Source organism: Choristoneura fumiferana, chromosome 19, assembly GCF_025370935.1.
Source record: "Choristoneura fumiferana chromosome 19, NRCan_CFum_1, whole genome shotgun sequence".
NCBI classification, from domain to species: Eukaryota; Metazoa; Arthropoda; class Insecta; order Lepidoptera; family Tortricidae; genus Choristoneura; species Choristoneura fumiferana.
The window spans coordinates 20,023-30,467 of record NC_133490.1 but is presented as its reverse complement, the minus strand read 5'-3'; positions in this window follow the sequence as shown (position 1 = coordinate 30,467).

Here is a 10,445-nt window from a genome sequence, read left to right as displayed (position 1 = left end):
GACCCGGAATTGGTTTAAAGTTAGGTTGATTCAGATTGGATGTACTTAGTTGGCTTATGAATGGATGAAAAAATGAAAAATAGCACTGACCACCATTACTAACAGTAAGCAATGAATGATGATAGTAAGTAGTAAGAATGGAATAATTTCTTACACCTTTTTAGGGTTCCGTACCTCGAAAGGAAAAAACGGAACCCTTATAGGATCACTTTGTTGTCCGTCCATCCGTCCGTCTGTCAAGACCCTTTTTCTCAGGAACGCGTGGAGGTATCAAGCTGAAATTTATATCAAATACTCAGGTCTACTGTCCCTTGGACTTGTTAAAAAATCAAACTTCTAAGCCAACGCAATCAAAAGATACAGCCGTTTATGCCGAAAATTTCCGCAAATTTTCGAAACTCGCAAGGGAATCAAAACCTATAGGGTACTTCCTGAACTCAGAATCTAGAAATTTGGTACGAAGTAACGTCTTGTAGCACAGATAAAGGAAAAATTGCGAAAACCGTAAATTTTTACATCATATAATAAAAATATTTTTAATAATTTTAAAGTACTACAGGTTTGTACGGAACCCTCGGTGCGCGAGTCCGACTCGCACTTGGCCGGTTTTATTACAATAGAAAGAATTATTTTCTATGGGATTTTGGGATGGATTTTGCTATTGGGACCACGATGAGCTTTCAGTATTTTTTCGCAGAATGTTAGCGGTGTCAACAGGCTGGCATTGCATTATAGGCCTACGATTTTATGATCATGCGACGGCACACATACTTTTACCTCTTCTATAGGTCTAAAACAAAGAGGTTTTGTTTGCAGATATTCTGTATTTGCAGACAAAAAGCGTCCGAACGCGCGCTTTCACTCACGGGGATCCATCGTCAATCGAGTTAGCGCCTTAGCGTGGGAACCGGCGCGGGCGCACTGGGTTGCGAGAGGGTGTAGGGGCGGGGGGGGGGTACATGTGAGCTCCACACAACGCAGGCGCAGCTCGGCCTTAAGTACGACTACGGACTAGCAAGCACCGAACGGTTTATAATAGGTACGATTATCGTCCGCTCTTTGAGACCTTCAGTTGAGTTACTATGTTGCAACGACATCAGTGTAAATCAAAGGTCCCCAAACTTTTCATCTTGTAGGCCCCGGGCCACCTAGGCTAGACGTCCACCCTGTTTTCCTAATATTTTTTTGTAAAGTTAATTTGTTATTGATTTCAAATGTGTTTTTTGCGTACCTACATAGACCCCTCGCAGGTATCGTGGAGTTGAATAGCTCACAGCATAAACTTAATAATTATCTATCACTGAACTAAAGCATATAGTTAGGTTAGTCGCCAAACTCGCCAACCTTAGCCTTATCTTGACAAAAATAGTAATTTTATCACCAGGTATTCAATTAAGTGATCCTAATATTAAAGTTGTTATTGACTCAGTGTCAGTGCGCAGTATTATTTATCTAATTGTACCATCGTATTCATTCACCACAACTTCTGATGTAACCGCTACCCGTTTTTTGCAATAACAAAGGTACACAATTACAAGAAATCGACGTAATTGTTTGTAACTGTCGTAAGCGCATAATGAAATCATTCATCGGCGAGAGGCTGCCACCGCGTCTCGAGTTTTCGGGTTTTTTGCGATCGCATTAAGAAGTAGGTACGATTAATGAACCACGGAATGAAGTACAATAACGTACTAGTAAGACCTGATAATTTAAACCTTCAGTTCGAGCATTATCCCTAACTAGCAAAGTAGTGATAAAAGACAATTTATTAACACTAAAGAGTGTTAATAAAGTAATAAAAAGGCAACGCGGATACTGCTTGCTGTACAATGGGCACTACTATCATCATCTAGCTATATAATCTTATAGGTATTAGCGAAATCGTGATAATCATTCATTCCGGGTCGACAAATGTCTTCCGTACCCGTATTAAGTACTGCAGTATTTTAATACGAGACGGACGGAGTGCTAGTCAGTGTGTCAGTAAATAGTTGCCTTCTTTAATTAGCAATAAAGATGATAACAGCGTAACGTGTCATTGGGCATTAGCATGTCCAACACCAGGACATTATGTTAGTGTGATCTGTTTGTTGTTGTGTTTGGTAGAAACGCGTTAACATAGCGCGTGCGCGTGCGCGTGCCGGTGAATGTAACATAGAAACAACCACCACCGCGACCGCCGACAACTTTCGATAAAACCAGTCGCAGCTTCTGTTGTCGCAAAAAGCGGGCGTCCGTGTGTCGCTTACATCAACAGTTACTATATCGCCATTTGACTGACGCGTGAGCTTCAAACGCTGTTATATTCGCGACGCGGCCTGCCTGCTACTGCCAGTCTATAATAGGTGTACTCCTGCATCGATCGAGTAGGTAAGCGAATGAATTACGGACTAAAAGGTATAATGAAGTAAACAAGTCTGGCGATTTGATTTTTTGGGTCAGGAGACCCACTTGCTCGTTTGCCATCCAGTCGAATAAAAAAATAAAAAAAGATTAGTGATTGGGTACTTACTCAATAAAAATTGAGACTGACTCAAAAAATTCCACTGGGTTTCTTGATCGGTGCAAGTCGAGCCCGAAGTGTACAGCTAGGTATTATAACGTCAAAACCATGTACCTGGGTGGAACATTGTGCACTGGTGGCATATTGACATCCCATATTTTTGTCAAGGTAGTCATAGTGAAATTGACCCAGAATATGAATCAGTTTGTTGGACTGTACAGTTGGTATCATAAAGTAGCGTTTCCACCAATAATGTCGAGGATGTGGTGTGAGGAATGTACCTATTTTTATTAACCAACAGAAACGCTTTTTACCTCGCCTCGCACAGCACATCTCTGGTGGAAACAGCTGAGCGGAGCGAGGCGAGTTGAATGAAGCGTTTCTATTGGTTAATGAAAAACACGTTCCTCGCACATTATTGTTGGAAACGCGGCTTAAGTATCCACTTTTCCATAGTCAATTTAAGTAAAGGACTGGCCATAGGTACTTGCTAAACAAAGATTATAATGTGATCGCGGTGATTCATCCGCGCCCGCGCACAAAGCGTCGCATTCCGCTCCGCGCGCCGCTGATAGCCGATAACAACGCACACGCTGATAACACGCACACACTGACACCAAACACATGCGAACCAGTTTACCGAGCGACTGTTATTTACAAGTATTAAGTACGTATGTGATATGAATAGCGCGGTATTTTTGTCGCGTTCAACCTAAAAGGTACTTACTTATGTTATTTACAACAAACAACTGAGTACCACTACCATGAGTTTACAGTGACCCTGACCGTACTCGATAGCGACGGCGTCAATTATTTGTAGAGGCGCTGTACAATTCTCCTTACAAATAATTTACGCCGTCGCTATCGAGTACGGTCAGGGTCACTGTAAACTCATGGTAGTGGTACAGATTCTAATGAAAAGGAATGATAGTAAAACGTAGACAATTTGTTTTAGCCGATTTTACTTGACTAACTCCGAGATGTCGCAGCATAGAAACTAGCTAACGTTTTGCTGTAATACACACACACACACCACACACACACACACACACACACAACACATCACGCCTGTATTAGCAATTTTAGGCTTTAAGTTTGACAAAAATGGTACAATAGTGACAGGTTGCTGTACAATGCATAAGAAATGTATTTGATTGAGTATTAAGCTAATTGGCAATTGGCATAGCAACGGTGTTTGGTGTAAATCAAGTGGTCCTTCGAACCGGATAATACTAAATACACCCTTTTTCTTTGGGCAGTGGTTTAAGAGTCTCAGTTAAACTATTCGCTGTTAGTTAAAGCACCGTGGCAGCAGTGTCCTATTATCACATTAAACATGTTATGTAATAATGATTACTTTTTTAGGTTCCGTACCCAAAGGGTGCCAACGCGGCGGAAGTCTATTACTGAGACTCCCCTGTCTGTCTGTCTGTCCGTCCGTCCGTCCGTCTGTCACAGGGCTGTATCTCTTAAGTCGTAATAGTTAGTCACTTGAAACTTTCATAGATTATGTATTACTGTAGCCGCTATAACAACAAATACTAAAAACAGAATAAAAAATATATTTAAGGGGAGCTCCCATACAACAAACTTATTTTTTTGCCGTTTTTTTGCTAGTGTTAAATGTTGTATAGCGATAATGGTACGGAACACTTCGTGTGCGTAACCAACTCGCACTTGGCAGTTTTTTTATTTAACACATATTTCGTAGACACATACCATACTTTAGCCACGCGTTTTTCATTGTCAACCTTGGTAATGGCGCGACCTTCTTCGGACTGACATAGTGTAGCATTAGGTACCTACTTAGCTAGTTATTTAACGTTTATAATAAGTTTGCGTTTTCACCAGAGATGTGCGAAAATGTATTGCGATACTTGCGATGAGTGTGTTTTTCATTAACCAATAGAAACTCTTCATTTACCTATCTATCCCCGCACAGCACATCTCTAGTGGAAACAGCTGAGCGGAGCATGGCGACTATGGCGAGGCAAATAAAGCGTTTCTATTGGTTAATTAAAAACACATCCCTAGTGGAAACGGAGCCTAAATAGGTACAAATAAAGTATTAAATCTTTACTTAGGTACATGAAGTATAATAGCTAATTTTTGAAGTAGCCGCGATTGCCAAAGGGCATCAAAAGTAGGACAGATAACTAATTGAACAAACTTCGGCAAGGCCTAGAGGTAAGCAGATAATAAAATCTCGTCTTATCTCTGCTGTTGGTAATTACGAGTACCTACTTATGTCTTAGAATTCATTAAAAATTGAAAAACTATACGATTTCTACACGCTACAACGTTATGAAATGTTTAGAATGATAATGAATGTAAAGCCATAAAAATCTAATGAGTTGTTGAAGTGCGAGAGCAGCCGCGAGGCCTCGCCGCCTCCACGCACACGCCGTCAACACTCATTATCATTTAATAACCAACAATGTTTGCGGAGTGACTAACGCTTTCCGAAATTAGTGACAGTGTGTCACCACAGCTTAACCAAGTTCCGGGAGCGCGCGTTGATGTCTTTGCTAGGTGTTCCCGGTCGGGCCGGTCGCCTTCAGCCTCGCCGGCGACGCGGGCGCATGCGCGGGGCCACGTAGTGTCGACGAGCGAGCTGTATCTTATCCCCGTGATTACGACGCCGGCTATCGCGGTTATCTAAATACGTAAATTGCTGTTGAAATTCCTCGCGCGGGCTCTTGAGTAACGGCGTTCGCTGTACATACACTTGATAATGCTGATAATGCAACCAGCAGGCCAGGTACAGGGCGCTAAATATGAACACACGCATTGTGGCACAATGAGGTCAATATATTTTTTCCGATGACAATTTCATGTTTAGCTAGGGCGCTGAATTTGGCGGAGGCACGTGGTAGTGCATCAAGCCAAGTTCTATTTTTTGCTCCTTTTCTCTGTAACGTTTTATTGTTGCCTCTTGGTATTCCAAACTTGAAATACAATTGATTTAGGTAGATTATTAATGTTTCTATTGCTAATTGTGATGTTGGATCTTAACGTTAATGCCGCCTGTGGTTTACCTCTTTCGATATGGTAAGTAATTTATCCCGCTTGTAAATATAAACGTAATAATTGTGTTGATCAATAAAGAAATTATCTTTTTTCTCGTTAATTATGTGTATGAGAATATCAATTATTATCTCGTGATACTGTTATTGACCATATTATCATTGATTTCAGAACATCCGGATTCACTTTACTATTTATGTATACACGTCAATAATTAGGTGTTCGGATATGTGCGTATCATATAATAATTTTGTTGGATAGTCTAACCTGCACCGATAATATAAAAATTAAGACGATCGGAATGTGGCCGCGCCGGTTGGGCCTCATTTGTGCGGTTAATGTAATGTTAATGTAATGCTTCATTAAGAATTAAGATTTTTAAATATGTCATAAAGCCTTGTAATATAGCCTTAGTGTTTCCGCTAGGTATTATATAGAATAGAATAGACGAAACCCACGACTTCAGTCTACTCGTGACCACGGCCGCTGTAATGTGGTCGAAACGTCGAGGTAAATATTACTCGAGTATGTTGGCGTGATAAGATAAGCCCCGTTTGTGGTATTTTGACTAGAATAGAAGATTTATTAGCATAGAATAAGTAGTTACATCAAATGCCATTAGATGGTAATAAGACAAAGTCAAAGTGTCTTTATTTGTGAACAGGTGGTTACAATATACTCAAGGTGTTATATTATAACGTGATACATAGATAGAGTCATTGACGATGACGCATGCCGTGGTTGGTTCTTATTACAATGTCATTAATGTCTAATTTTGACAAAATCACGCGTCTTCGTGCATGGCACTAGGTATATTGGTATCACTATGTTTCACCCATAGGCATACAAAATAATATGTTTTTGTGCTTGCGGAATTCCCAGTGACTGTGCCAAGGCCAACATGACGACCCAGGGCTTCCGCGGACCTGAGCTCGTATTGTATAACACGTGGACGCTCGCTATCATATCACACTAACCATCTCTTTCTACATTTATTCCGCACCGTTTGATGGAAAGAAGCCGCGAAAGTAATTGTGACTCTGGTTGCGCTCGTTAGACAAAATAGCCTAAATACGTCATACTTAGTGCTTGAAAGTATCTGGAAATTTCTCTTTATAAATTATGCTTACAATTTGTACTAACGACGTAGGGCCACCATGTATTATGTATTTGGGCAGACGCGTTTGGCCATTCGAAATTTGAACACCGGAAAAGTAGTAATCCGTATATGACGCAACCTTCTCATAAAATATTAAAATATTCTCCTGTCATTCACTTCGTACAATATGTGTATGTGTGTGGTGATTATATTACAATAAATTAAATTCATAATTATCTGTAAGTTACGACACATTTAACAAAATGGCATTAAGGCCTGGTGATATAATAATATAATTATTGTGACTGTCGGGAATGTTCTGTGGAGTAGAGTTCCTTGCTGACCCGTGAGATCAAATCCAACAGAAACCAGAAACCGAGGTCAATCCACTAGCATTATACGGCTCTCGAAAGGAAAAGGTTCAAAAATGTAACAAATCGTTTGATCAAACGTTTCACTTATGGCTACATAACGCAATTTCAAGTATCCCAAAGAATGATTTTTGGAATGCCCTCAATGAATCAGTATTTTCATAGAAGGACCTGTGTCAAAAACACACAAAACAAAAAACACACAAAAATAGTGTATCTGTCTATTTTTGTGTGTTTTTGGACATTGGCCTCAGCTGTGAAAATGTATTAGTAGGAATAAATATCCAATTTGAGAAAAAATCAAGAATTCTTGGGGTTTTCTGTATGAACCTATATCGGATCTTTTACATCAAACAAAAGTAACACCTCGCTGTTTTGTATGGTCCCGGGTCACAAATCTCAGGCTATTTCGGGGATACAACACAGTAAATTCAGTATGAGAATCTTTTCTTATACCACGAATAGGTTGAAAGCATGTCAAATGATCAAATTGTAGCACGAAGCTTAGCTTAGCCAAGGTGCTCATTGTCGCGGGTCCTTCTAACGTGATCAGCAGCGGCGGGCGGGTCGCAGGAGCCCGAACAAGGTCGGCCCGGGAGGAATGTCGCCGCATGACGTCAAGCCGCGCACACCGCCGCTTGCGCAGCCTTCCCCCCCCCCCGCCCCCGCGCCGCGCATCGCTGCCTTGCTTATTATCGCACTGTAGCGTTATGATTACCCAAGTTCCAGCGTTGCTAATTAATTTTTATAAATCGTGAATACAGCGGGTGTAGAGCGAGTCACGGGCGTCGGTGCAGGCCCCGGCAGCAACAGCAATGGCATGTTTTTTACAACAAGACCCTTTGATTGGTCATATATGTAGTTATAATCTACTTTGTTGCCACTACTATTTAGCTCACTAACTACACCATCGTTTTACTGTAAGTACTATACTATAAGCTAAGACTGGAAAGGACGATGCGTGTGTGAAACGTGTTGAACCAGGCTGACTTAGCTTTCTATTTACATGCTCTTTGGTTACTAAATGTTGGTTGTTAGAAGTTCCTCGTTCAATTCTAGAGAAATCATAGGTCAGACCCAGATATACTCCTTATTCATAAAAGCTTGTTATAGTGCCGCAAACTTGATCAAAGCCGGCAAAAATGCTTAAACATATTTTATATCAATTTTTAGTTTTCGTTTTATTAAGAGTTTAGCGGCAACACCTTGTTCTCCGACAGCGTCGTCGTCGTCGACACTAGGTCAGATAAGCTTCTGCTTGTCGTTATCTGTCGTTATTTGCTTTTGCGAGATAAAGTTTGATGATAAGTTATTTTTGTTGGCCTAATACAAAGCTCAGTCTTAATTTATTTCAGTATAAGGTGTTTGTAACGTTTTTATGAATAATGGATGAAGGGCAACATATTATGTAAAAAATAATTTTGAAAATTGGTCCACAATATTGGCGGAGTAATCGGTGAACATACATAAAAAATACATAGGTACAGTCGAACATAGAATTAACTTCCTCCTTTTTTTGAAGTCGGGTAAATACATTTTTAGTCAACAAACCCATAAATAAAAAGTTTTCTACAATCAAGCAAGTCACTTCGTAGACTAATAGCAACGAAATCCATTGGAAACTTTTATGATATTATCTTCGTTAGGAATGCACCATCGGGAGTCGCTGTCGCTCCAAAACTAACTATGAATAAGCACAGTCATTAGTTCAGCACCATATTTTAGATTCTAATACATAGTTATCAAAACAAACCCTGAAGGTGTGATTATGACTGGTCAAAAGTACAGTTGGTAAGCAATGACAAAAATCCCTTCTTGATGAAATAAGTACGAGAATTTACAACTTGGCGAAAGGCGCAACAAATCCCCCTGATAGAGCTAACAATTTTGAAGTGACATGATCATTTCTTGAGAAAATCTCGGTCAATATTCGACCTGCTGCAGATTATAAAATTGTTTTATTATAATTATTAAAGAGTGGCGGCTAGATCGATGCTGAGATACACCTACACTTTTCAACTAATGACAATATTTTAAAGCAGCTTGCTCAGTGTCCTATTCTGCTACTTACAACATTTCAACTGGTTGGATATATTTGTTCGTAGGTAACAAGTACATTGGTCTGTAAGATGCAATTTAAGATATTAATTTCAAGGCAGGTTTCTAAATTCTGAATTAAATCTGAAGGGTTCTGAAAAATATTTTGTTTGTCCTTATGTCGGACTGTACAGATGTTGTGATCTGCTCAACCCGACCTCTAGGATGGCTTTCCATGAGTGCTGGTCGCACAATTCGATCTAGACTGAAAGTCGATCTCCCTGCAATGTATTAATGTATCTCAAATCGAGGCAGACAGTTCTTCGGCTGCTGCAGACGCATATAGGTTTGGGAGATGCTTTTCCCAGATGAAAGCGAGGTTTATCGAGGTAGCTTAGGAAAAGAGGTTAATCAAGTTCAATACTCTGAGATTGATCTCGTTGCTTTTTGAGGGTAGGCTTTGTAAGAAAATGGTTTTGATTTGCGGGTCATTGTGTTGAGCCCAAGCCATCTATCTAGTCACGGATAACTGTGCACGAAGCAGGCAGACGGGGCGTCGCGCATACTGATGCGGCTGCTTCCGGTTCCGGCCTGACACGCCGAACGGCGCCGGAGCCCGAGCCCAGTCTGGCGACGTGCCGGGCTGCGCGCCAGCATCGAGCCTGCGCCTTAACCATACCGCTAAGCGTCGCTTATATGTATGCGATAATTATAAACATTTTTTTATTCATCTTATCGGTGGGGAATTCGGAACTGAGGCCGGTGCCGTTTCCGTTGGACTGCGGGCGGAGAGCAGGAGGCGCGCAGCCGGGAACAGGTGGCAGGTGCCGTTGTATTCACATCCGTGACGTGTGTCGCAGCGCCACAATGGCCGGCGTGCGAAGTGTGCCGCCGCCGCAGCCTCCGCCATTCATCGCGCCGCGGGCAACGACCGGACCTGCGCGCCATCTAGCGCCCGCCACCGCCTGCGCCCGCGCATCTTCACACAAATATGTAGCATGTAGCCCCGATACTCGCGCACCCTTCTTCCGGCTCCGCGCGAAATGGCTGCCTTTTCACAGATCACTGCTTATGACTTGCACTCGGCACGAAACAAGTATCACTGGAATGTCGAACCCGTCGTCGACGCGGCGCGAGTCGTCGGGGGGCCATCGCCACACGGCGCCCGCGCAAGGTACTCTACTCACCGATGGCACTGCGACTCCTCGGGCCTGTTCTGCTGCTGCGTGGCACTCACACTCACTCACTGCACTGCGTCCGAGATGCCGATACCGTGTTGTGCGCTTCGTGCCGACCGACCCAACCGCACCGACTGAACTGCGGCCGCGCCCGCCGTTCCCTCCCCCGCGCACCTGCGGGCGGTGGCGCACCTGCGGGGGCGGGGAGGGGGCGCGGGGCGCGGGCGGCA